Source organism: Cetorhinus maximus, unplaced genomic scaffold (assembly GCF_964194155.1).
Source record: "Cetorhinus maximus unplaced genomic scaffold, sCetMax3.hap1.1 HAP1_SCAFFOLD_1482, whole genome shotgun sequence".
Lineage (NCBI taxonomy): Eukaryota > Metazoa > Chordata > Chondrichthyes > Lamniformes > Cetorhinidae > Cetorhinus > Cetorhinus maximus.
This window is the reverse complement of record NW_027597423.1, coordinates 15,047-41,660: the sequence shown is the minus strand read 5'-3', so window position 1 is coordinate 41,660 and position 26,614 is coordinate 15,047. Positions and strand designations below refer to the sequence as shown.

General features: G+C 39.4%; 8 non-coding genes across 8 annotated transcripts; 4 read left to right on the top strand and 4 right to left on the bottom strand.

The window, feature by feature from the left end:
* Positions 1 to 403: 403 nt before the first annotated feature.
* trnar-acg (transfer RNA arginine (anticodon ACG)) lies at positions 404 to 476 on the bottom strand. Its single transcript has one exon. It is a non-coding gene; the product is annotated as a tRNA-Arg (tRNA).
* A 1,867-nt stretch (positions 477 to 2,343) lies between these two features.
* trnar-acg (transfer RNA arginine (anticodon ACG)) lies at positions 2,344 to 2,416 on the bottom strand. Its single transcript has one exon. It is a non-coding gene; the product is annotated as a tRNA-Arg (tRNA).
* Positions 2,417 to 4,283: 1,867 nt separating this feature from the next.
* Positions 4,284 to 4,356, bottom strand: trnar-acg (transfer RNA arginine (anticodon ACG)). Its single transcript has one exon. It is a non-coding gene; the product is annotated as a tRNA-Arg (tRNA).
* A 3,807-nt stretch (positions 4,357 to 8,163) lies between these two features.
* Positions 8,164 to 8,236, bottom strand: trnar-acg (transfer RNA arginine (anticodon ACG)). Its single transcript has one exon. It is a non-coding gene; the product is annotated as a tRNA-Arg (tRNA).
* A 3,693-nt stretch (positions 8,237 to 11,929) lies between these two features.
* Positions 11,930 to 12,002, top strand: trnar-acg (transfer RNA arginine (anticodon ACG)). The gene has a single exon. It is a non-coding gene; the product is annotated as a tRNA-Arg (tRNA).
* A 4,373-nt stretch (positions 12,003 to 16,375) lies between these two features.
* trnar-acg (transfer RNA arginine (anticodon ACG)) lies at positions 16,376 to 16,448 on the top strand. Its single transcript has one exon. It is a non-coding gene; the product is annotated as a tRNA-Arg (tRNA).
* Positions 16,449 to 23,366: 6,918 nt separating this feature from the next.
* On the top strand, positions 23,367 to 23,439 carry trnar-acg (transfer RNA arginine (anticodon ACG)). The gene has a single exon. It is a non-coding gene; the product is annotated as a tRNA-Arg (tRNA).
* Positions 23,440 to 26,219: 2,780 nt separating this feature from the next.
* On the top strand, positions 26,220 to 26,292 carry trnar-acg (transfer RNA arginine (anticodon ACG)). Its single transcript has one exon. It is a non-coding gene; the product is annotated as a tRNA-Arg (tRNA).
* The last annotated feature ends 322 nt before the right edge of the window (positions 26,293 to 26,614 follow it).

Below are 26,614 nucleotides of genomic sequence, written 5' to 3'. Positions count from 1 at the left end.
GTTTTAAAGAAAGGTTTCTCTCACATTTAAAGTACCAGGTTAACTTTTTAAAGCTAAACTTACTTCAGACATATTTCTCCATAAAAATTCGACTGGATTTGGTCAGCTTCTTAAAAACTAGTTTCGGCTTCCTGGGAAGAAACCTTTCCCTGGAATTTAGCCAGAAATTCTCCACTTTTTAAAAACTGGTTTCAACTGATTTGAAGAATTGTCTCTTCACAATTTAACTGGAATTTGTCGACTTTTGTTCAAAATAAATAAATTGACTTTAAAGATATTTCTCCGCAGGATTTGAAACCCGTTGGTCAATATTTATCGGAATTAGTTTAATCTTATTTCTAAGAGATCTTATCCTCAAATTTAACTGGGAGTTTGTGAACTATTTTTAAAAGTTGGGTCATTCCGAGCCAGCCAGGATTCGAACCTGGAATCTTCTGATCCGTAGTCAGACACGTTATCCATTGCGCCACTGGCCCAGATGTGAGAAACTGGGGGCAGTTCTTACAAATTGTTCCGACTCTCCTGTTATGACTCAGCAGTGGGTGAAGGCTGAGTTAGTTAAAATCCCAGAGGGAAATGTGCAACAACTGTCATCACCTAGATTTTCAATTGGTATGTTTTGAGTTCAACTCCAAATTAAGGAATAAGACCACCAGGTCTCCAGAGCTTTTATATCGAACTAAATGAGACATGTATTAGCTTACAACAAGGTATTAAACGCATACACATGGCTACAAATATCTGCTATCATAACTTTTAACAAATCCCCAAGTTAATCTCCACAAAGGTAACATTAACCAGTAGACTTAACCGGGCACCAGGCAAAGCATTTCACACCGTACGAATTCAAAAGGAGGTTCCTTTCCATTTGGTCCCTTTGCAGACAGTTGGAAGCTAACAGCTGCTGGGATGTTCTGTGCCTCTGACCTGCACACACAGAACTCCTTTCTCTTACACCCAGCACTCCCCTCTGAATGTAAATTCTCATTGTATCACCAGCCCCTTTGAACCCCACCTCTTCTAACAATAAAAGCCCTTTCATAGCACCAATTTTATCAGCAATATAAACGTTGCTTGGTCTCTGCTAGCTAGGTTCCAGATTTCACTCTCCTTCTTGAATACTCTATTCAACAAAATGCAGATGTGCTCTTTACCTCTCTGTTTACAACTCAAAACTATTATACAACAGAGCACCCAGACTAGCTGTCTTTAATCCAATTAAGACACACACCCACAGACTAAACCTCTATTTTAAAAAAATTGTTTTCCAATAGCATCATATAAATTAATAGCTGCATGACACTCCACACAGAATATTGGTCATCCAACACTTCCCTGTATTAAACTGCATTTGCCACTTGCCTGCCCATCCTACCAGCCTATCTATGTCCTGTTGCAAGTGATTGGTGCCACCCTCACTGTTTATCACTCCCTCCAAGTTCGGTATCAGCGGCAAATTTTAAAATTTTACTCCATAATTCCATGATTCAAACCATTGACGTCTCGAATAACTGGGCTTTAACTAGAATTTGGCAACTTTTTTTAAAAACTGGTTTAAACCTATTTGGTGATTTTTTTCTATTCAATTGAAGTCATTTGTGAAACTTCCAAAGCGAAACTTACTGAAAACAAATTTCTCCACAGACTTAGACTCCAGTTGTCCACTTTTACAAACATTGTTTAAAGCTACGGAAAGACATTTTTTCTGTCCAATGTAAGTCACTTGTTAACATTTGAAAAAATAAATAGATTCAATGGAATTTGGCGCAGAATTTTACTGGAACTTGTTACATTTGCAAAAACTACTTTGAGCTTATTTGATTGAATTTTTCTATCGAATTAAAGCCATTTGGGAACGTTTGAAAAATTAACTTATTAAAAGGGATTTTGCGTAGAATTCAACTCAAGGTTGTTCATTCTCTTAAACACTAGTTCGAACAGTTTTAAAGAAAGGTTTCTCTCACATTTAAAGTACCAGGTTAACTTTTTAAAGCTAAACTTACTTCAGACATATTTCTCCATAAAAATTCGACTGGATTTGGTCAGCTTCTTAAAAACTAGTTTCGGCTTCCTGGGAAGAAACCTTTCCCTGGAATTTAGCCAGAAATTCTCCACTTTTTAAAAACTGGTTTCAACTGATTTGAAGAATTGTCTCTTCACAATTTAACTGGAATTTGTCGACTTTTGTTCAAAATAAATAAATTGACTTTAAAGATATTTCTCCGCAGGATTTGAAACCCGTTGGTCAATATTTATCGGAATTAGTTTAATCTTATTTCTAAGAGATCTTATCCTCAAATTTAACTGGGAGTTTGTGAACTATTTTTAAAAGTTGGGTCATTCCGAGCCAGCCAGGATTCGAACCTGGAATCTTCTGATCCGTAGTCAGACACGTTATCCATTGCGCCACTGGCCCAGATGTGAGAAACTGGGGGCAGTTCTTACAAATTGTTCCGACTCTCCTGTTATGACTCAGCAGTGGGTGAAGGCTGAGTTAGTTAAAATCCCAGAGGGAAATGTGCAACAACTGTCATCACCTAGATTTTCAATTGGTATGTTTTGAGTTCAACTCCAAATTAAGGAATAAGACCACCAGGTCTCCAGAGCTTTTATATCGAACTAAATGAGACATGTATTAGCTTACAACAAGGTATTAAACGCATACACATGGCTACAAATATCTGCTATCATAACTTTTAACAAATCCCCAAGTTAATCTCCACAAAGGTAACATTAACCAGTAGACTTAACCGGGCACCAGGCAAAGCATTTCACACCGTACGAATTCAAAAGGAGGTTCCTTTCCATTTGGTCCCTTTGCAGACAGTTGGAGGCTAACAGCTGCTGGGATGTTCTGTGCCTCTGACCTGTACACACAGAACTCCTTTCTCTTACACCCAGCACTCCCCTCTGCATGTAAATTCTCATTGTATCACCAGCCCCTTTGAACCCCACCTCTTCTAACAATAAAAGCCCTTTCATAGCACCAATTTTATCAGCAATATAAACGTTGCTTGGTCTCTGCTAGCTAGGTTCCAGATTTCACTCTCCTTCTTGAATACTCTATTCAACAAAATGCAGATGTGCTCTTTACCTCTCTGTTTACAACTCAAAACTATTATACAACAGAGCACCCAGACTAGCTGTCTTTAATCCAATTAAGACACACACCCACAGACTAAACCTCTATTTTAAAAAAATTGTTTTCCAATAGCATCATATAAATTAATAGCTGCATGACACTCCACACAGAATATTGGTCATCCAACACTTCCCTGTATTAAACTGCATTTGCCACTTGCCTGCCCATCCTACCAGCCTATCTATGTCCTGTTGCAAGTGATTGGTGCCACCCTCACTGTTTATCACTCCCTCCAAGTTCGGTATCAGCGGCAAATTTTAAAATTTTACTCCATAATTCCATGATTCAAACCATTGACGTCTCGAATAACTGGGCTTTAACTAGAATTTGGCAACTTTTTTTAAAAACTGGTTTAAACCTATTTGGTGATTTTTTTCTATTCAATTGAAGTCATTTGTGAAACTTCCAAAGCGAAACTTACTGAAAACAAATTTCTCCACAGACTTAGACTCCAGTTGTCCACTTTTACAAACATTGTTTAAAGCTACGGAAAGACATTTTTTCTGTCCAATGTAAGTCACTTGTTAACATTTGAAAAAATAAATAGATTCAATGGAATTTGGCGCAGAATTTTACTGGAACTTGTTACATTTGCAAAAACTACTTTGAGCTTATTTGATTGAATTTTTCTATCGAATTAAAGCCATTTGGGAACGTTTGAAAAATTAACTTATTAAAAGGGATTTTGCGTAGAATTCAACTCAAGGTTGTTCATTCTCTTAAACACTAGTTCGAACAGTTTTAAAGAAAGGTTTCTCTCACATTTAAAGTACCAGGTTAACTTTTTAAAGCTAAACTTACTTCAGACATATTTCTCCATAAAAATTCGACTGGATTTGGTCAGCTTCTTAAAAACTAGTTTCGGCTTCCTGGGAAGAAACCTTTCCCTGGAATTTAGCCAGAAATTCTCCACTTTTTAAAAACTGGTTTCAACTGATTTGAAGAATTGTCTCTTCACAATTTAACTGGAATTTGTCGACTTTTGTTCAAAATAAATAAATTGACTTTAAAGATATTTCTCCGCAGGATTTGAAACCCGTTGGTCAATATTTATCGGAATTAGTTTAATCTTATTTCTAAGAGATCTTATCCTCAAATTTAACTGGGAGTTTGTGAACTATTTTTAAAAGTTGGGTCATTCCGAGCCAGCCAGGATTCGAACCTGGAATCTTCTGATCCGTAGTCAGACACGTTATCCATTGCGCCACTGGCCCAGATGAGAAATGCCAGTGGCATTTCTTACAAATTGTTCCGACTCTCCTGTTATGAGTCAGCAGTGGGAGAAGGCTGAGTTAGTTAAAATCCCAGAGGGAAATGTTCAACAACTGTCATCACCTAGATTTTCAATTGGTATGTTTTGAGTGGCAGCTCTAAATTAAGGAATAAGACCACCAGGTCTCCAGAGCTTTTATATCGAACTAAACGAGACATGTATTAGTTTACAACAAGATATTAAACACATGCACATGGCTACAAATATCTGCTGTCATAATTTTTAACAAATCCCCATGTTAATCTCCACAAAGGTAACATTAACACGGAGACTTAACCAGGCACCAGGCAAAGCATTTCGCACCGTACGAATTCAAAATGAGGTTCCTTTCCATTTGGTCCCTTTGCAGACAGTTGGAGGCTAACAGCTGCTGGGATGTTCTGTGCCTCTGCCCTGCACACACAAAACTCCTTTCTCTTACACCCAGCACTCCCCTCTGAATGTAAATTCTCATTGTATCACCAGCCCCTTTGAACCCCACCTCTTCCAACAATAAAACCCCTGTCGTAGCACCAATTTTATCAGCAATCTAAACATTGCTTGGTCTCTGCTAGCTAGGTTCCAGATTTCACTCTCCATCTTGAATATTCTATTCAACAAAATGCAGGTGTACTCTTTACCTCTCTGTTTACAACTAAAAGCTGCTATACAACAGAGCACACAGACTAGCTGGCTTTAATCCAATTAAGACACACACCCACAGACTAAACCTCTATTTTAAAAAAAATGTTTTCCAAGAGCACCATATAAATAATAGCTGCTTGACACTCCACACAAAATATTGGTCATCCAACACTTCCCTGTATTAAACTGCATTCGCCACTTGCCTGCCTATCCTACCAGCCTATCCATGTCCTGTTGCAGGTGATTGTTGCCACCCTCACTGTTTGTCACTCCCTCCAAGCTCGGTATCAGCAGCAAATTTTAAAATTTTACTCCATAATTCCATGATTCAAACCATTGACGTCTCGAATAACTGGGCTTTAAATAGAATTTGGCAACTTTTTTAAAAACTGGTTTAAACCTATTTGGTGATTTTATTTCTATTCAATTGAAGTAATTTGTGAACCTGTAAAAACGAAACTTACTGAAAGCAAATTTCTCCACAGACTTAGACTCCAGTTGTCCACTTTTACAAACATTGTTTAAAGCTACGGAAAGACATTTTTTCTGTCCAATGTAAGTCACTTGTTAACATTTTAAAAAATAAATAGATTCAATGGAATTTGGCGCAGAATTTTACTGGAATTTGTTACATTTGCAAAAACTACTTTGAGCTTATTTGATTGAATTTTTCTATCAAATTAAAGCCATTTGAGAACGTTTGAAAAATTAACTTATTAAAAGGGATTTTGCATAGAATTCAACTCCAGGTTGTTCATTCTCTTAAACAGTAGTTCGAACAGTTTTAAAGAAAGGTTTTTCTCACATTTAAAGTACCAGGTTAACTTTTTAAAGCTAAACTTACTTCAGACATATTTCTCCATAAAAATTCGACTGGATTTGGTCAACTTCTTAAAAACTAGTTTCAGCTTCCTGGGAAGAAACCTTTCCCTGGAATTTGGCCTGAAATTCTCCACTCTTTAAAAACGGGTTTCAACTGATTTGAAGAATTGTCTCTTCACAATTTAACTGGAATTTGTAGACTTTTGGTAAAAAAATAAATAAATTGACTTTAAAGATATTTCTCTGCAGGATCTGAAACCAGTTGGTCAATATTTATCGGAATTAGTTTAATCTTATTTCTAAGAGATCTTATCCTCAAATGTAACTGGGAGTTTGTGAACTATTTTAAAAGCTTTGTTCCCTCCGAACCAGCCAGGATTCAAACCTAGAATCTTCTAATCCGTAGTCAGACACGTTATCCATTGCGCCACTGGCCCAGATGTGAAAAACTGGGGGCAGTTCTTACAAATTGTCCCGACTCTCCTGTTATGACTCAGCCGTCGGTGAAGGCTGAGTTAGTTAAAATCCCAAAGGGAAATGGGCAACAACTGTCATCACCTAGATTTTCAATTGGTCTATTTTGAGTTGCCACTTTAAATTAAGGAATAAGTCCACCAGGTCTCGAGAGCTTTTATATCGAACTAAACGAGACATGTATTAGTTTACAACAAGGTATTAAACACATGCACATGGCTACAAATATCTGCTGTCATAACTTTTAACAAATCCCCAAGTTAATCTCCACAAAGGTAACATTAACCAGTAGACTTAACCAGGCACCAGACAAAGCATTTTTCACCTTACAAATTCAAAATGAGGTTCCTTTCCATTTGGTCCCTTTGCAGACAGTTGGAGGCTAACAGCTGCTGGGATGTTCTGTGCCTCTGCCCTGCACACACAAAACTCCTTTCTCTTACACCCAGCACTGCCCTCTGAATGTAACTTCTCATTGTATCACCTGCCCCTTTGAACCCCACCTCTTCCAACAATAAAACCCCTTTCGTAGCACCAATTTTATCAGCAATATAAACGTGGCTTGGTCTCTGCTAGCTAGGTCTCAGATTTCACTGCCCGTCTTGAATACTCTATTCAACAAAATGCAGATGTGCTCTTTACCTCTCTGTTTACAACTCAAAACTACTATACATCAGAGCACCCAGACTAGCTGCCTTTAATTCAATTGAGCCACACCCACAGACTAAACCTCTATTTTTAAAAAATGTTTTCCAATAGCATCATATAAATTAATAGCTGCATGACACTCCACACAGAATATAGGTCATCCAACACTCCTCTGTATTAAACTGCATTCGCCACTTGCCTGCCCACCCTGTCAGCCTATTTATGTCCTGTTGCAGTGTGATTGGTGCCACCCTCACTGTTTGTCACTCCCTCCAAGCTCGGTATCAGCGGCAAATTTTAAAATTCTACTCCATAATTCCATGATTCAAACCATTGACGTCTCGAATAACTGGGCTTTAAATAGAATTTGGCAACCTTTTTAAAAACTGGTTTAAACCTATTTGGTGATTTTTTTCTATTCAATTGAAGTCATTTGTGACCCTTAAAAAGCAAAACTTACTGAAAGCAAATTTCTCCACAGACTTAGACTCCAGTTGTCCACTTTTACAAACATTGTTTAAAGCTACGGAAAGACATTTTTTCTGTCCAATGTAAGTCACTTGTTAACATTTTAAAAAATAAATAGATTCAATGGAATTTTGCGCAGAATTTTACTGGAATTTGTTACATTTGCAAAAACTACTTTGAGCTTATTTGATTGAATTTTTCTATCGAATTAAAGCCATTTGGGAACGTTTTAAAAATTAACTTATTAAAAGGGATCTTGCGTAGAATTCAATTCAAGGTTGTTCATTCTCTTAAACACTAGTTTGAACAGTTTTAAAGAAAGGTTTCTCTCACATTTAAAGTACCAGGTTAACTTTTTAAAGCTAAACTTACTTCAGACATATTTCTCCATAAAAATTCGACTGGATTTGGTCAGCTTCTTAAAAACTAGTTTCGGCTTCCTGGGAAGAAACCTTTCCCTGGAATTTAGCCTGAAATTCTCCACTCTTTAAAAACTGGTTTCAACTGATTTGAAGAATTGTCTCTTCACAATTTAACTGGAATTTGTCGACTTTTGTTCAAAATAAATAAATTGACTTTAAAGATATTTCTCCGCAGAATTTGAAACCCGTTGGTCAATATTTATCGGAATTAGTTTAATCTTATTTCTAAGAGATCTTATCCTCAAATTTAACTGGGAGTTTGTGAACTATTTTCAAAAGTTGGGTTGCTACGAGCCAGCCAGGATTCGAACCTGGAATCTTCTGATCCGTAGTCAGACGCGTTATCCATTGCGCCACTGGCCCACATATTCTCTGCTTAGTTAAAACATATTTCCCCATAACATTTCACTAGAGTTGGTCAACTTTTTAAAAACTAGTTTGATCTTACTGAGGAGAAACATTTCCATAGAATTTACCTCGAAACTCTCAACTTTTTCGGAACTGGTTTAATCTTATTTGATTACATTTTTATTTATAATCGATCTGGAACTTGTCATCTTCAGTTAAAAATAAATTAAATTTACTTATCAGAATTTGAAATAATTTAGTCAACGTTTAAATGAATTGGTTTCATCTTACTTAAAAGACACTTTTTCTTCCAATTTGTGAAATATTTTTAAGAACTTAATTCCTGAGCTAGGTAGGAGTTGAACTGGGAATCTTCTGATCTGTTAGTCAGATGCCTTATCCATTGTGCCACTGGCCCAGATGTGGGAGGGAGAGCTGCAGTTCTTACAGATTGTTCAGTCTCTCCGCACAGAATATCAACCCTCCAACCTCGTCACTCAGCCCTTCAAAACTCTGTCTTCCTCACTAAGAATTTCGGCTCCTCTTCTCCGAGGATTGATCCTCGTCCCCAATCGACACCAGCAGGCCACCCGGGTCCTGTGGGGACCAGTCCTCACCAATAAATGGCCCAGTTTGCGAACATTATACAGCCAAACTCATGGGAAACACATTTCGCCACAGCCTTAGGCTGGTGTTGGTCAACTTCTTAAACTATGCCTCAAAGTTATTGAAAGAAATCTTTCTGTCAAATTTAAGCAATTTGCTAACGTTTTAAGAATAAATTGTTTCAATGGAGTTTTGCCCAGAATTTAATTCGAACTTGTTAAATTTTTAAAAACTGGTTTGAACTTATTGGAAGGAACTTTTCTATCGATTTTAAGTAATGAGTGAAGATTTTTAAAATAAAGTTATTAAAAGGAATTTTCCGTGTAATTTAACTGGGGTTTGTCCAACTCTTAAAAACTGGTTTGAACTTATGGGAAAAGAAATATTTTTATCAAATTTAAGTATTTGGTTAACTTTTTAAAGCCAACCTTACTTAAAGCATATTCCTCCATAAAATGTAACTGGACTTGTCCACAATTTACAAACTAGTTTCACGTCACTGAGAAGAATTGTTTCCAAAGGATTCACCTTGAAATTCTCAACATTTTAAAAACTAGCTAAACTTTTTTGGATTAAAATTCTCTTCACAATTTTACTGGAAACTGTCAACTGTTGTTTAAAAAAAATAATTTAATTACATGAAAAGGTTTTTTCCCCATAGAATTTGAAATGAGATGGTCAATATTTACTTGAATGAGTTCAACCTTATTTCAAAGATGTTTGTTCCTCAAATTGAACTGGACTATTTTTCAAAGCTTTGCCCCCTCAAATCAGCCAGGAGTTTAATCTGGAATCGTCTCACCCGTAGTTTGGTGCATTGTCCATTACACCACTGACCCACATGTGAAAAACCACTGGCTGTTCCGACAAATTGTCCCGACTCTCCTGTTATGGCTCAGCAGTTGGTAAAGGCTGAGTTATTCAAAATCCCGGAGGGAAATGTTCAACAAGCCATTTATTGGTGAAGACTGGGCCCCACAGGACCCGGGTGCGCTGCTGGTGTCGACTGGGGATGAGGATCAACCCTCGAAGAAGAGGAGCCGAAATTCTTTGTGAGGAAGACAGAGTTTTGAAGGGCTGAGTGGCTGAGTTGGATGGCCGATATTCGATGTGGAGAGTAGGAACAATTTGTAAGAACTGCAGCTGTTCTTACACATCTGGGCCAGTGGTGCAATGGATAAAGTGTCTGACTACGGATCAGAAGATTCCAGGTTCAAATCCTGGCTGGCTCGGGAGGAACAAACTTTTAAAAATAGTTCACAAACTCCCAGTTAAATTTGAGGATAAGATGCCTGAGAAATAAGATTAAACTAATTCCAATAAATATTGACCAACAGGTTTGTCAAATCCTGCGGAGAAATATCTTTAAAAGTCAATTTATTTATTTAGAGCAAAAGTCTACAAATTCCAGTTAAATTGTGAAGAGACAATTCTTCAAATCAGTTGAAACCCGTTTTTAAAAAGTGGAGAATTTCAGGCCAAATTCCAGGGAAAGGTTTCTTCCCAGGAAGCCGAAACTAGTTTTTAAGAAGTTGACCAACTCCAGTCGAATTTTTATGGAGAAATATGTTTGAAGTAAGTTTAGCTTTAAAAAGTTAACCTGGTACTTTAAATGTGAGAGAAACCTTTCTTTAAAACTGTTCGAACTAGTGTTTAAGAGAATGAACAACCTGGAGTTGATTTCTATGGAAAATCCCTTTTAATAAGTTAATTTTTCAAACGTTCCCAAATGGCTTTAATTCGATAGAAAAATTCAATCAAATAAGCTCAAAGTACTTTTTGCAAATTTTAAAAATTCCAGTAAAATTCTGCGTCAAATTCCATTGAATCTATTTATTTTTTCAAATGTTAACAAGTGACTTACATTGGACAGAAAAAATGTCTTTCCGTAGCTTTAAACAATGTTTGTAAAAGTGGACAACTGGAGTCTAAGTCTGTGGAGAAATTTGTTTTCAGTAAGTTTCGCTTTGGAAGTTTCACAAATTACTTCAATTGAATAGAAAAAAATCACCAAATAGGTTTAAACCAGTTTTTAAAAAAGTTGCCAAATTCTAGTTAAAGCCCAGTTATTCGAGACGTCAATGGTTTGAATCATGGAATTATGGAGTAAAATGTTAAAATTTGCCGCTGACACCAAACTTGGAGGGAGTGACAAACAGTGAGGGTGGCACCAATCACCTGCAACAGGACATAGATAGGCTGGTAGGGTGGGCAGGCAAGTGGCGAATGCAGTTTAATACAGAGGAGTGTTGGATGACCCATATTCTGTGTGGAGTGTCATGCAGCTATTAATTTATATGATGCTATTGGAAAACATTTTTTTAAAATAGAGGTTTAGTCTGTGGGAGTGTGTCTTAATTGGATTAAAGCCCAGCTAGTCTGGGTGCTCTGATGTATTGTCGTTTTGAGTTGTAAACAGAGAGGTAAAGAGTACATTTGCATTTTGTTGAATAGAGTATTCAAGATGGGCAGTGAAATCTGGTACCTAGCTAGCAGAGACCAAGCAGTGTTTATATTGCTGATAAAATTGGTGCTACGAAAGGGGTTTTATTGTTGGAAGAGGTGGGGTTCAAAGGGGCTGGTGATACAATGAGAATTTACATTCAGAGGGGAGAGCTGGGTGTAAGAGAAAGGAGTTTTGTGTGTGCAGGACAGAGGCACAGAACATCCCAGCAGCTGTTAGCCTCCAACTGTCTGCAAAGGAACCAAATGGGAAGGAACCTAATTTTGAATTTGTAAGGTGAGAAATGCTTTGCCTGGTGCCGGGTTAAGTCTACTGGTTAATGTTACCTTTGTGGAGATTAATTTGGGGGTTTGTTAACAATTATGAAAGTAGTAATTTGTAGCCATGTTTATGTGTTTAAAACCTTGTGGTAACCTCATCAATGTCTCATTTAGTTCGATATAAAACCTCGGGAGACCTGGTGGTCTTATTCCTTAATTTGGAGCTACAACTCAAAACATACCAATTGAAAATCTAGGTAATGACAGTTGTTTCATATTTCCCTCTGGGATTTTAAATAACTCAGCCTTTTCCAATAGCTGAGCCATAACAGGAGAGTCAGGTCAATTTGTAGGAAGTGCAAGGACTTTGGCACATCTGGGCCAGTGGCGCAATGGATAACGCGTCTGACTACGGATCAGAAGATTCCAGGTTCGAATCCTGGCTGGTTTGGCGGGGACCAAACTTTTAAAAACTAGTTCACAAACTCCCAGTTAAATTTGAGGAAAAATGTCGTTGAAATGCAATTAAACTAATTCAAATAAATATTGACCAACTTGCTTCAGATTCTGCGGAGAAATATCTTTCAAGTCAGCTTAGCTTTAAAATGTTAACCAAATACTTCAATTTGATAGAAAAAATTCTTTAAATAAGTTTAATCTAGTATTACAAAAGTAGAATAATTTTCATCATAATTTTCTGGATTATTGTGACGTAGGTTTATGGGTATAAGTACAGTCGGGGCTGCCTGTGTGACTTAATTACATTTGGAGTTAAGCAGATTGCAAACTGGAAACCATCATAAGAAGCTGGGTGTAGAAATGTGCTTGAGATGCACATGAGTAACCATCAGTCAGCGTGTACGGTGTGAAGGGAATGTGCTCTTTGACATAGTGAAGGGATTATTTGCATTTCACAGAGATGTTAGTCCATTTACAATTGTCCAGATAAGCAAGTCTAAGGAATGTGTGTATTTTCCCCAAAAGTTAACTGAACATATCGGCAACATAAAAGTTTTTCAATTATGAGAATGATGCAGTTTCAAAGGCATACGGAACAATAGAATTTACACATTAAAGAGAAGGAAACATATAAAAAGGAGAATGAAAGGCATTGTGGGGACAGTCATGTAAGATCTAACAGCAGTGTGTTAAACCACCTTCAAGAAGCCTTCAGCTATTTGTGCATAAATCGTCTGTGTCCAGTAACTGAAGGTGGAGAAACCCATTTGGAATTCCACTTTCAAGTGGGTACTGTGTTAACTTGCTGGTTTTGCTTTAAATGTAAGATCCATTGTGGACTGTTGCCTTAAAGCGGGTGTGTAACTGGGAGTCAGCTCCATTAGGAATTTAAGGAGTTCTTATCGTATTAAGTAATTGTTGTCTTATGTATGCGCATGAACAATTGTGCTAATAAATATTTTAATTTAATTTTTAAAATCTCTAAAGGTCTTGGTGGACTCATTACTCCTGAATTCAATGCATGCATCTTCTTGTAACAAATACAAATTGCAAAACAGTTGTGATACCCTGACCAACTTTCCCTCGTGGATTTGGTCTGCCTGACACACTCACATCATAACTCAAGTTTCAAAAAAGTTGACAAACTCGAGTTAAATTCAACAGGAAATGTGAAACTAGGTAAAACCGTGACTTAAAAATTGGACCAATTCTAGTCAAATTCTAGGGAGAAATTTGTTGTAAGTAAGTTTGGCTTTAAAAAGATGACCAAATACTTAAATTCGATCGATGGAATTCTTTAAATATGTTCAAAATAAATTTAAGAAAGTTAACAAATTCAAGTTGAATTTTACAGAAATCCCTTTTAATAGGTGTGTTTTTGAAATGTTCACAAATTACTTAAATACAATAGAAACATTTCATTCAATAAGTTTAAATTAGTTTTTTTAAGTTATCAAATTCAAGTTAAAGTCTATTTATTCGATACATAAATGATTTGAATCTTGGAATACAGAGTGAAATTTTAATACTTGCCGATGCTACTAAACATTTATAAAGCTCTGGTTAGGACACAATTAGAGATTTATGCCCAGTTCTAGTCACCCCCAATATAGGAAGGACATGAGGGCCCTTGAGAGGGTGCGGAGAGAGATTTACCGGAGTTTTACCAGGGATGAGGGATTTTATCGATGAGGTTAGGTTGGAGAGGCTGGGGTTGTTGTGCTTGGAGTGAGGGAGATTGAGGGGAGATGTCCTAGAGGGGTACAAGATGGTGACAGGTTTAGATAAGAGGGAATGAGGAAAAACTCTTTCTGTCAGCTGGTGATACTAACGGAAACTAGGGCGGGGGGGCACAGATTTAAGATTTTGGGCAAGGTGTGGGGTGTTGGGGGATGGAAGCATTCTGGTAAATCTCCTCCGCACCCTCTCAGGGAACCTCATATCCTCCCTATAGTGTGGTGACCAGCGAGTGGGAATGGACCTGGAACTGGCTGCCTATGAGGAGGTGGGGGAGTGGAAGAGATTGTTTTTTATTTTTCATTCTTCACTGGCTAAACCAGTCCACTGATATCACCCTGCAGTCTCCAGCTTCCTTCCTCAATCTCATTCGCACATTTTCATATCGTCTTGTATTGGACATATTCATTGACGGCGATGTGGGCATCGCTGGCTGGGCCCAGCACTCATCGCCTGTCCCTAATGGCACTTGAGAAGGTGGTTGATCTACGCCACGCGGACCGAGCTGAGGGAGGTCGTGCCATTTATTGGTGAAGATTGAGCCCCGCAGGACCCGGGTCCACTGCTGGTGTCGACTGGGGATGAGGATCAGTCCTCGAAGAAGAGGAGCCGAATTTCTTTGTGAGGAAGACAGAATTTTGAAGGGCTGAGTGACTGAGTTGGATGGCCGATATTCGGTGTGGAGAGTAGGAACAATTTGTAAGAACTGCAGCTGCTTTGCCACATCTGGGCCAGTGGCGCAATGGGTAACACACCTGACTACAGATCGGAAGATTCCGGTTTCAACCCCTGACTGGCGCAAGGGCACAGCTTTTAAAAATAGTTCACCAACTCCAATTATATTAGAGGAAGAAATAACTTTGAAATAGGATTGAACTAATTCACGTGTACATTGACCAAATTATATGAGGGAATATCTTTGACGTAAACAATTTCTTTTTAAAAAGTTGACAAATTCCAATTAAATGGTATGGAAAAAACCTTCAAGTAAGTTCAAATTAGCCTTTCAAACGATGAGAATTTCTAGCTAAATTCTCTGGAAATGTTCCATTTCCGTGAGGTGGAACCCATTTTAAAAAACATGACCAACTCTAGTGAAATATTATGGAGAAGTGTCTTTGACATGTGGGTCAGTAGCGCAATGGATAACATGTCTGACTAAAGATTGGACAGTTCCAGGTTCACAAGCGCCAGTTAAATTTGAGGGGGAAAAACACCCCTTAAATAAGATTAAACTAGGGTAAATAAATATTGACCAAATCCTTATATGTGTCTTTAAATTTTTTTTAACACTGTTGACTGACTTTTTTTCAAACACTTCCTTCATCCCAGTTAAATTGTAAAGAAAACATGTTCAAATAAGTTCAAACCAGCTTCTGAAATGTCGAGATTTCCGAGCTAAATTCGACAGAAATATACCTGCTCGGTGCGGTCAAACTAGTTATTAAAAGTTCACCAACTCTATTCTATGTCTGTGGAGAAATTTGTTTTCAATAAGTTTAGTTTTAAAATGTTCACAAATTACTTCAATGTGACAGAAATATTTCATTAAATAAGTTTAAAGCAGTTTTTAAAAGTTCTAGTTAAAGACTAGTTATTCGATACGTAAACAGTTTGACTCTTGGAATAGGGAGAAAAATGTTAAAATTTGCCGCTGATACCAAGCTTGGAGGAAGTGACAAACATTGAGGGTGGCACCAAACGGCTGCAACAGGACATAAATAGGCTGGTAGGATGGGCAGGCAAGTGGCGAATGCAGTTTAATACAGGGAAGTGTTGGATGACCCATATTCTGTGTGGAGTGTCATGCAGCTATTAATTTATATGATGCTATTGGAAAACATTTTTTTAAAATAGTGGTTTAGTCTGTGGGTGTGTGTCTTAATTGGATTAAAGCCAGCTAGTCTGGGTGCTCTGATGTATAGTAGTTTTGAGTTGTAAACAGAGAGGTAAAGAGTACATCTGCATTTTGTTGAATAGAGTATTCAAGACGGGCAGTGAAATCTGGAACCTAGCTAGCAGAGACCAAGCGATGTTTATATTACTGATAAAATTGGTGCTACGAAAGGAGTTTTATTGTTGGAAGAGGTGGGGTTCAAAGGGGCTGGTGATACAATGAGAAGTTACGTTCAGAGGGGAGTGCTGGGTGTAAGAGAATGGAGTTTTGTGTGTGCAGGACAGAGGCACAGAACATCCCAGCAGCTGTTCGCCTCCAACTGTCTGCAAAGGAACCAAATGGAAAGGAACCTCATTTTGAATTTGTAAGGTGAGAAATGCTTTGTCTGGTGCCTGGTTAAGCCTACTGGTTAATGTTACCTTTGTGGAACTTAGTTTGGGGGCTTGTTAATGGTTATGAAAGTAGTAATTTGTAGCCATGTGTATGTGTTTAAAACCTTGTGGTAACCTCATCAATGTCTCATTTAGTTCGATATAAAAGCTCTGGAGACCTGGTGGTCTTATTCCTGAATTTAGAGCTGCCACTCAAAACATACCAATTGAAAATCTAGGTGATGACAGTTGTTGAACATTTCCCTCTGGGATTTTAACTAACTCAGCCTTCACCGATAGCTGAACCATAATAGGAGAGTCAGGTCAATTTGTAGGAAGTGCAAGGGCTTTGGCACATCTGGGCCAGTGGCGCAATGGATAACGCGTCTGACTACGGATCAGAAGATTCCAGGTTCGAATCCTGGCTGGTTCGGAGGGGACTCCAATTTTTTAAAAACTAGTTCACAAACTCCCAGTTCAATTTGAGGAAAAATGTCGTTGAAATGTGATTAAACTAATTCAAATAAATATTGACCAACTTGCTTCAGATTCTGCGGAGAAATATCTTTCAAGTCAGCTTAGCTTTAAAATGTTAACCAAATACTTCAATTTGATAGAAAAAATTCTTTAAATAAGTTTAATCTAGTGTTGTGAAAGTAGAATAATTTTCAGAATAATTTCCTGGTTTATTGTGACGTAGGTTTATGGGTATAAGTACAGTCGGTGCTGCCTGTGTCACTTAATTACATTTGGAGTTAAGCAGGTTGCAAACTGGAAACCATCATAAGAAGCCGGGTGTAGAAATGTGCTTGACATGCACATGAGTAACCGTCAGTCAGTGTGTAAGGTGTGAAGGGAATGTGCTCTTTGACATAGTGAAGGGATTATTTGCATTTCACAGAGATGTTAGTCCATTTACAATTGTCCAGATAAGCAAGACTAAGGAATGTGTGTATTTTCCCCAAAAGTTAACTGAAAATGTTGGCAACATAAAAGTTTTTATATTATGAGAATGATGCACTTTCAAAGACATCTGGAACAATAGAATTTACACATTAAAGAGAAGGAAACATACAAAAATGAGAATGAAAGGCTTTGTGGGGACGGCCATGTGAGATCCAATAGGAGTGTGTTAAGCCACCTTCAAGAAGCCTTCAGCTATTTGTGCATAAATCGGCTGTGTCCAGTAACTGAAGGTGGAGAAACCCATTTAGAATTCCACTCTCAAGTGGGCACTGTGTTAACTTGCTGGTTTTGCTTTAAATGTAAGATCCATTGTGGACTGTTGCCTTAAAGCGGGTGTGTAGCTGGGAGTCTGCTGGGAGTATAAAAATAGGGAAGTCTTGTTAAAACTATACAAGGCACCGGTTAGGCCACACCTAGGATACTGTGAATAGTTTTGGTCCCCTCTTCTAAGGAAAGATATCCTGGCATTGGAGGCAGTCCAGAGAAGGTTCACTAGGTTGATCCCGGGTATGGAGGGATTTTGGTATGAGGAGAGGTTGAGTAGGTTGGACCTGTACTCATTGGAGTTTAGAAGAATGAGAGGTGACCTTATTGAAACAAATAAGATTCTTAGGGGGCTTGACAGGGGAGATGCTGAGAGGCTGTTTCCCCTTGTGGGAGAGTCTAGGACCAGACTGCCTACGAGGGGGATGGGGGGTGGAAGAGATTGGTTTTTATTTTTCATTCTTCACTGGCTAAACCAGTCCACTGATATCATCCTGCAGTCTCCAGCTTCCTTCCTCAATCCCATTGGCACATTTTTATAGCGTCCTGTATTGGACATATTCATTGATGGGGATGTGGACATCGCTGGCTAGGCCCAGCATTCATCGCCTGTCCCTCATCGCCCTTGAGAAGGTGGTTGCTCTATGCCACGCGGACCGAGCTGAGGGAGGTTGTGCCATTTATTGGTGAAGACTGGGCCCCGAAGGATCCGGGTGCACTGCTGGTGTCGAATGGGAATGAGGATCAGTCCTCGAAGAAGAGGAGCTGAAATTCTTCGTGAGGAAGACAGAGTTTTGAAGGGCTGAGTGACTGAGTTGGATGATCAAGATTCCTCCTGGAATGTCATGAATCCATTCATGAATATAATATTTTCGAAAATATTTTTTTAAATAGTGGTTTAGTCTGTGGGTCTGGCTCAAGTGGATTAAAGCCCAGCTAGTCTGGGTGCTCTGATGTGCAGTAGTTTTGAGTTGTAAACAGAGAGGTAAAGAGTACATTGGCATTTTGTTGAATAGAGTATTCAAGAAGGAGAGTGAAATCTGGAACCTAGCTAGCAGAGACCAAGCAATGTTTATATTGCTGATACAATTGGTGCTATGAAAGGGGTTTTATTGTTGGAAGAGGTGGGGTTCAAAGGGGCTGGTGATACAATGAGAATTTACATTCAGAGGGGAGTGCTGGGTGTAAGAGAAAGGAGTTTTGTGTGTGCAGGACAGAGGCACAGAACATCCCAGCAGCTGTTAGCCTCCAACTGTCTGCAAAGGGACCAAATGGAAAGGAACCTCCTTTTGAATTCGTAAGGTGTGAAATGCTTTGTCTGGTGCCTGGTTAAGTCTCCTGGTTAATGTTACCTTTGTGGAACTTAGTTTGGGGGCTTGTTAACAGTTATGAAAGTAGTAATTTGTAGCCATGTGTATGTGTTTAATACCTTGTGGTAACCTCATCAATGTCTCATTTAGTTCGATATAAAACCTCTGGAGACCTGGTGGTCTTATTCCTTAATTTGGAGCTGCAACTCAAAACATACCAATTGAAAATCTACATGATAACAGTTTTTTCATATTTCCCTCTGGGATTTTAAATAACTTAGCCTTTTCCAACAGCTGAGCCATAACAGGAGAGTCAGGTCAATTTGTTGGAAGTGCAACAGCTTTGGCTCATCTGGGCCAGTGGAGCAATGGATAACGCATCTGACTACGGATCAGAAGATTCCAGGTTTGAATCCTGGCTGGTTCGGAGGGGACCAAACTTTTAAAAACTAGTTCACAAACTCCCAGTTAAATTTGAGGAAAAATGTCGTTGAAATGTGATTAAGCTAATTCAAATAAATATTGACCAACTTGCTTCAGATTCTGCGGAGAAATATCTTTCAAGTCAGCTTAGCTTTAAAATGTTAACCAAATACTTCAATTTGATAGAAAAAATTCTTTAAATAAGTTTAATCTAGTGTTACGAAAGTAGAATAATTTTCATCATAATTTTCTGGATTATTGTGACGTAGGTTTATGGGTATAAGTACAGTCGGTGCTGCCTGTGTGACTTAATTACATTTGGAGTTAAGCAGGTTGCAAACTGGAAACCATCATAAGAAGCCGGGTGTAGAAATGTGCTTGACATGCACATGAGTAACCATGAGTAAGCGTGTAAGATGTGAAGGGAATGTGCTCCTTGACATAGTGAAGGGATTTTTTGCATTTCAAAGGGCTGCTTTGTTGCACCTTGGTCAGTGGTGCAATGGGTAACACATCCTACTACAAATTGGGCGTTTCTAGTGTTTGAATCTTGGCTTGCTCAGGGGGTAAAGCTTTTAAACATAGTTCACAAACTTCAGTTAAATTTGAGGATAAGATGTCTTAGAAATAAGATTAAACTAATTCCAATAAATATCGACCGGCTGGGTTCAAATCCTGCGGAGAAACATCTTTTAAGTCAATTTAACGGTTTTTTTAAAAAAAGTTGACAGATTCCAATTCAATTCTACAGAAAACAACCTCCGGATAAGTTCAACTTAGTGTTTAAAAGGTGGAGGATGTCGAGCTAAATCCTTTGGAAATGCTTCATTCCCGTGAGGTGAAACCCATTTGTAAAAAGTTGACCAACTCTCGTGAAATTCTGTACAGAAATTTCTTGCAAGTGAGTTTAGCTTTAAGAAGTTCACCAAATACTTAAAGTTGATAGAAAAAATTCTTTAAATTATATCTAAACTAGTTTTTAAAATGCTGTCTAAATCTGGTCAAAGACTGTGTTGAGAAATTTGTGTTGAGCAAGTTTAGCTTTAAAAAGTTCACAAAGTACTTAAATTCCAGAGATAAATTTCTATCAATAAAAGTTTGAACTAATTTTTAAAAAGTTGACAAATTCTAGTTAAATTCTACAGAGAAATTCCTTTTCGCGAAGTTTAGCTTTAAAAAGTTCATAAGTTACTTAAATTTGATGGAAACATTTCTTTAAATTGGTTTTAACTCATTTATGAAGTTGCCAAATTCTAGTCAAAGGCCAATTATTCGATACGTGAATGATTTGAAACTAGCAATGCTGAGTAAAATGTTAAAATTTGCTGTTACCAAGCTCGGAGGGAGTGACAAACAGTGAGGGTGGCACCAATCGGCTGCAACGGGACATAGATAGGCTGGTAGGATGGGCAGGCAAGTGGCAAATGCAGTTTAATACAGAGGAGCGTGAGGTGATGCATTTTGGCAGGAGGGGCAGGGAGAGGAAATATAGACTCACTGGCAGAGTTCTGAAAGAGTGCGCAGGGACAGAGGGAGCTGGGGTTTCATGTACCTCTGCTCTGCACACCCGAAAACTACTGAAGTTATACCTACCACCGCCAATTGAATTCAAATTCTCATTGTCTCACCAGCCTCTTTAATCTTCACCTTTTTAACAATGAAACCCCATTCACTGTACCAATTTTATTCGTGATATAACACCTTTGAAGGTGGCAGGACATGGTGAGAGAGTGGTTAGCTTTTATGAAGCTATTAATATATATAATAGTCTGTGGGTGTGTCTTAACTGGATTAAAGCCAGCTCATCTGGGTGTTTTGATGTACTTGTGAGAGATGTAAACAGAGAGATCGCGTGCGTTTGCATTTTTTGAATAGAACATTCAAGAAGTGGGGTGAAATCTTGCACCTACCTAGCGGAGACCAAGCAATATGTTTATATCACTAATACAGTTGGTACAGTGAATGGGGTATCATTGTTAAAAAGGTGAAGTTCAAAGAGGCTGGTGAGACAATGAGAATTTGAATTCAATCGGCGGCGGTAGGTATAACTTCAGTAGTTTGCGGGTGTGCAGAGCAGAGGCAACATGAGATCAAAAGGCAGCTGCAAGCCTTCAACTGGCACCATAGGAACAAAAGTGAATAGAACCTCATTTTAAATTCGTAAGGTGAAAATGCTTTGCCTGGTGTTTGGTTAAGTCCATGGGTTATTGTTGTCTCAATGGAGATTAGTTTGGGAGTTTATTGAAAGTTATGATCGTAGTAATTTGTAGCCATGTGTACATATATTTTAAGCTGTGTAAATTAATAAAATGTTTCATTTAGTTGAATGTAAAACCTCTCGAGAGCTGGTGGTCCGATTCCTGAATTTAGAGTCGCATCTCAAAACACAACACTTTAAAAATTATTGGTTATGACAGTTGTTTCAAGTTTCCATCTGGGATTTATAAATAACCCCGCTTTACCAATTGCATCGGTCATAACAATTGGGGGCTCGTCCTGGATTAAATTAAATTTCTAATTCATTAATTGGTTCGAATTGGTGAATCTCACGAGTGTGAGAAGCACTTTGAATTCAAGGGTTAGTGAGGTGTTTTAGAGGTGGTGAGACTGCAAGATGGCCTTGGCAATCGCTAAGGCTTGACTGGGAGTGGAAGATGTAACTCTGATTGGGCTGCAGAGCTGACGAGTTGATAAGTTACAGTTAAAGTCTATGAAATATTTCTGAAGTCTTGCTAAAACTATACAAGGCACCGGTTAGACCACACCTAGAATACTGTGAACAGTTTTGGTCCCCTTATCTAAGGAAAGATATCCTGACATTGGAGGCAGTCCAGAGAAGGTTCACTAGGTTGATCCCGGGGATGGAGGGATTTTCTTATGAGGAGAGGTTGAGTAGGTTGGGCCTGTACTCATTGGAGTTTAGAAGAATGAGAGGTGACCTTATTGAAACATATAAGATTCTTAGGGGGCTTGACAGGGAAGATGCTGAGAGGCTGTTTCCCCTTGTGGGAGAGTCTAGGGACCAGAGGGTATAATCTCAGAGTAAGGGGTCGCCCATTTAAAACAGAGATGAGGAGGAATTTCTTCTCTCAGAGGGTAGTGAATCTGTGGAATTCTTTACCGCAGAGGGCTGTAGAGGCTGGGTCATTAGGTATATTCAAGACTGATTTTTAATCATTCAGGGAATCAAGGGCTATGGGGAAAAGGCAGGAAAGCGGAGTTGAGGATTATCAGATCAGCCACGATCTCATTGAATGATGGATCAGGCTCGATGGGCTGAATGGCCTACTTCTGCTCCCACGTCTCACAGTCTTATAGGTCGAACTAGTTTTTTTAAAATTTGACCAACTCCAGCCAAATTCTCTGGAGAAATTTCTGGTAAGTCGGCTTAGCTTTAAAAAGGTAACCAAATATTTAAAATTGGATAGAAAAAAATTCTTTAAATAACTTTAAACTCGTTTCAGAAATGTTGACAACTCTAGTCGAAGCCTGCGGAGAAATTTGTTTGAAATAGGTTTGGTTTTAAAATGTTCCAGGATTACTGAATTTTGACAGAATTGCTTCATTAAATAAGTTTGAGCTAGTTTTTAAAAGTTGTCAAATTCTAGTTAAAGCCAAGTTATTCTATACGTAAATGGTTTGAATCTTGGAATACAGAGTAAAATATTCAAGTTTGGCACTGATACCAAGCTTGGAGGGAGTGACAAACAGCGAGGGTGTCACCAATCACACTGCAACAGGACGTAGATAGGCTGGCAGGATGGGCAGGCAAGTGGCAAATGCAGTTTAACACAGAGGAGGTGTGAGGGTGATGCATTTTGTCAGGAGGGACAGGGAGAGGAAATATCGACTCAGTGGCAGAGTTCTGAAGAGTTGCGCAGTAACAGAGGGAGCTCGGGGTTCATGTACCTCAATCTTTGAAGGGGGCAAGACAGAGCGAGAGAGAGCGGGGTTAGCAAAGAATATAGGATATGGGGCTTCATCAACAGAGGCATTGAGTCCGAAGAGCTGGGGTGTTACACTGAACCTTTATAAAGCTCTGGTGAGGACACAACTAGGGAATGATGTCCAGTTCTGGTCACCCCCCCCACCCACTATAGGAAGGACATGAGGGCCCTTGAGAGGGTGCGGAAGGAGTTTTACCGGATCTACGCCACGCGGACCGAGCTGAGGGAGGTCGTGCCATTTATTGGTGAAGACTGGGCCCCGGCAGGACCCGGGTGCGCTGGTGTTGACTGGGGATGAGGCTCAATCCTCGGAGAAGAGGAGCTGAAACTCTTTGTGAGGAAGACAGAGTTTTGAAGGGCTGAGTGACTGAGTTGGACGGCCGATACTCTGTGTGGGGTGTTGGAACAATTTATATGAACTGCAGCCACCTTTCCACATCTGGGCCAGTGGCGCAATGGATAACGCGTCTGACTACGGATCAGAAGATTCCAGGTTCGAATCCTGGCTGGCTCGGAGCACCCCAACTTTTAAAAACTACTTCACAAACTCCCAGTTAAATTTGAGGAAATAAGATTAAACCAGTTCGAATCAATATTGACCAACTCGTTTTAAATGATATGGGGAAATATCTTTGAAATAAACTTCATTTGTTTTACAAAAAGCTGACACATTCCAATTCAATGGCCTAGTAAAAAAAGTCTTCAAACAAATTAAAAATGAGCATTTACAAGGTTCGAGCTAAATTCTCTGCAAATGTTCCACTTCCGTGAGGTGAAACCCATTTTAAAACACTTAACCAACTTCACGTAAAATGAGATGGAGAAATATCTTAGTTGTCAGTAACCTTTGGGGAAAATAATCACACATTCCTTAGGCTTGCTTATCTGGCCGGTGGTAAACAGACTAACATCCCTTGGAAATCCAAATAAGTAAGTTTAGGTTTAAAAAGTTAAACAAATGCTTGCATTTGATAGAAAAATCTCTTAATGATCCCTCTACCTTCACCCTCTGCTTCCTGCCTCTCAGACCATATTCGAACCAACGTGTAATTAGGGGCAGACGATGAATGTTGGCCCAGCCAGCGATGCCCACATCCCCGTCAATGAATATGTCCAATACAAGACGGTATGAAAATGTGCCAATGAGATTGAGGAAGGAAGCTGGAGACTGCCGGGTGAGATCAGTGGACTGGTTTAGCCAGTGAAGAATGAAAAATATAAACCAATCTCTTCCACCCCCCCACCTCCTCATAGGCAGCCAGTTCCAGGTCCATTCCCACTCGCTGGTCACCACACTATAGGGAGGATATGAGGCTCCCTGAGAGGGTGCGGAGGAGATTTACCAGAATGCTTCCATCGCCCCACACCCCACACCTTGCCCAAATTCTTAAATCTGTGCCCCCCCGCCTAGTTTCCCTTAGTATCACCAACTGACACCAAGAGTTTTTCCTAATCTACCTTATCTAAACCTGTCACCATCTTGTACCCCTCTAGGACATCTCCCCTCAATCTCCTTCACTGCAAGCACAACAACCCCAGCCTCTCCAACCTAACCTCATCGATAAAATCCCTCATCCCTGGTAAAACTCCGGTCAATCTCTCTCCGCACCCTCTCAAGGGCCCTCATGTCCTTCCTATGGTGCGGTGACCAGAACTGGACACAATTCTCTAGTGTCCTAACCAGAGCTTTATAATGGTTCAGTGTAACACCCCAGCTTTTGTACTCAGTGCCTCTGTTGATGAAGCCTCAGGTCCCATCTGCTTTGGTAACCCCGCTCTCTCTCGCTCTGTCCTGCCCCCTTCAAAGATCGATGTACATGAACCCCCAGCTCCCTCTGTCCCTGCGCAACTCTTCAGAACTCTGCCGCTGAGTCTATATTTCCTCTCCCTGTCCCTCCTGACAAAATGCATCACCCTCACACTCCTCTGTATTAAACTGCATTTGCCACTTGCCTGCCCACCCTACCAGCCTATCTATGTCCTGTTGCAGGCGATTGGTGCCACCCTCACTGTTTGTCACTCCCTCCAAGCTTGGCATCAGCGGCAAATTTTAACATTTTACCCCGTATTCCAAGATTCAAATCGTTGACGTCTCGAATAAATAGACTTTGAGTAGAACTTGGCAACTTTTAAAAACTGGTTTAAACTTATTTAATGAAAGGTTTCTATTGTACTTAAGTCATTTGTGAACATTTTAAAAAATAAACTTATTACAAGGGGTTTCTGTAGAATTTAACCTGAATTTGTTAAATCTCGATTTAACTCATTTAAGGCATTTCTTCTATCGAATTGAAGTATTTGGTTATCTTTCTAAAGCTAAGCTTACTTAAAATAAATTTCTCCCGAGCATTTGACTAAAATTGGTCCATTTTCTAAAAAAAAAACAGTTTCACCTAGTTTCACATTTTCTGTTGAATTTAACTCGAATTTGTCAACTTTTTAAAGAAACTAGTGTAATGTCGTGGCAGGTGATGCCTGCCTGGTGGAACACACCCAAAACGGAGCGTTGGTCAGGCTAGCACAACTGTTTTGCAATTTGTATTTATTACAAGCCGGAGGACGCACTGAACTCAGAAGCAACGAGTGTCCCAGGACCTTCAGAGGTTGAGAAATTGAATTAAATGTTTATTAACGCAATAAACAGTTTCAATCACGAACATAAGACTACAATTACTTGCAGCTAGCTGAATGCAGTTTAATACAGAGGAGTGTGAGGGTGATGCATTTTGTCAGGAGGGATATGAAGAGGAAATATCGACTCAGCGGCAGAGTTCTGAAGAGTTGCGCAGGGACAGAGGGAGCTGGGGGTTCATGGACATCGGTCTTTGAAGTGGGCAGGACAGAGCGAGAGAGAGCGGGGTTAGCAAAGAATATAGGATATGGGGCTTGATCAACAGAGGCATTGAGTCCAAAAGCTGGGGTGTTACACTGAACCTTTATAAAGCTCTGGTGAGGACAAAACTAGAGAATGATGTCCAGTTCCGGTCACCCCCCCACCCACTATAGGAAGGACATGAGGGCCCTTGAGAGGGTGCGGAAGGGAGATTTACCGGATCTACGCCACGCGGACCGAGCTGAGGGAGGTCGTGACATTTATTGGTGAAGACTGGGCCCCGCAGGACTCGGGTGCACTGGTGTCGACTGGGGATGAGGCTCAATCCTCGGAGAAGAGGAGCTGAAACTCTTTGTGAGGAGGACAGAGTTTTGAAGGGCAGAGTGACTGAGTTGGACGGTCGATATTCTGTGTGGGGTGTTGGAACAATTTATACGAACTGCAGCCACCTTTTCACATCTGGGCCAGTGGCGCAATGGATAACGTGTCTGACTACGGATCAGAAGATTCCAGGTTCGAATCCTGGCTGGCTCGGAGTAACCCAACTTTTAAAAACTACTTCACAAACTCCCAGTTAAATTTGAGGAAATAAGATTAAACCAGTTCGAATCAATATTGACCGACACGTTTTCAATGATATGGGGAAATATCTTTGAAATAAAATTAATTTGTTTTACAAAAAGCTGACACATTCCAATTCAATGGCCTAGTAAAAAAATCTTCAAACAAATTAAAAATGAGCATTTACAAGGTTCGAGCTAAATTCTCTGCAAATGTTCCACTTCCGTGAGGTAGGAACCCATTTTAAAACACTTAACCAACTTCACGTGAAATGAGATGGAGAAATATCTTAGTT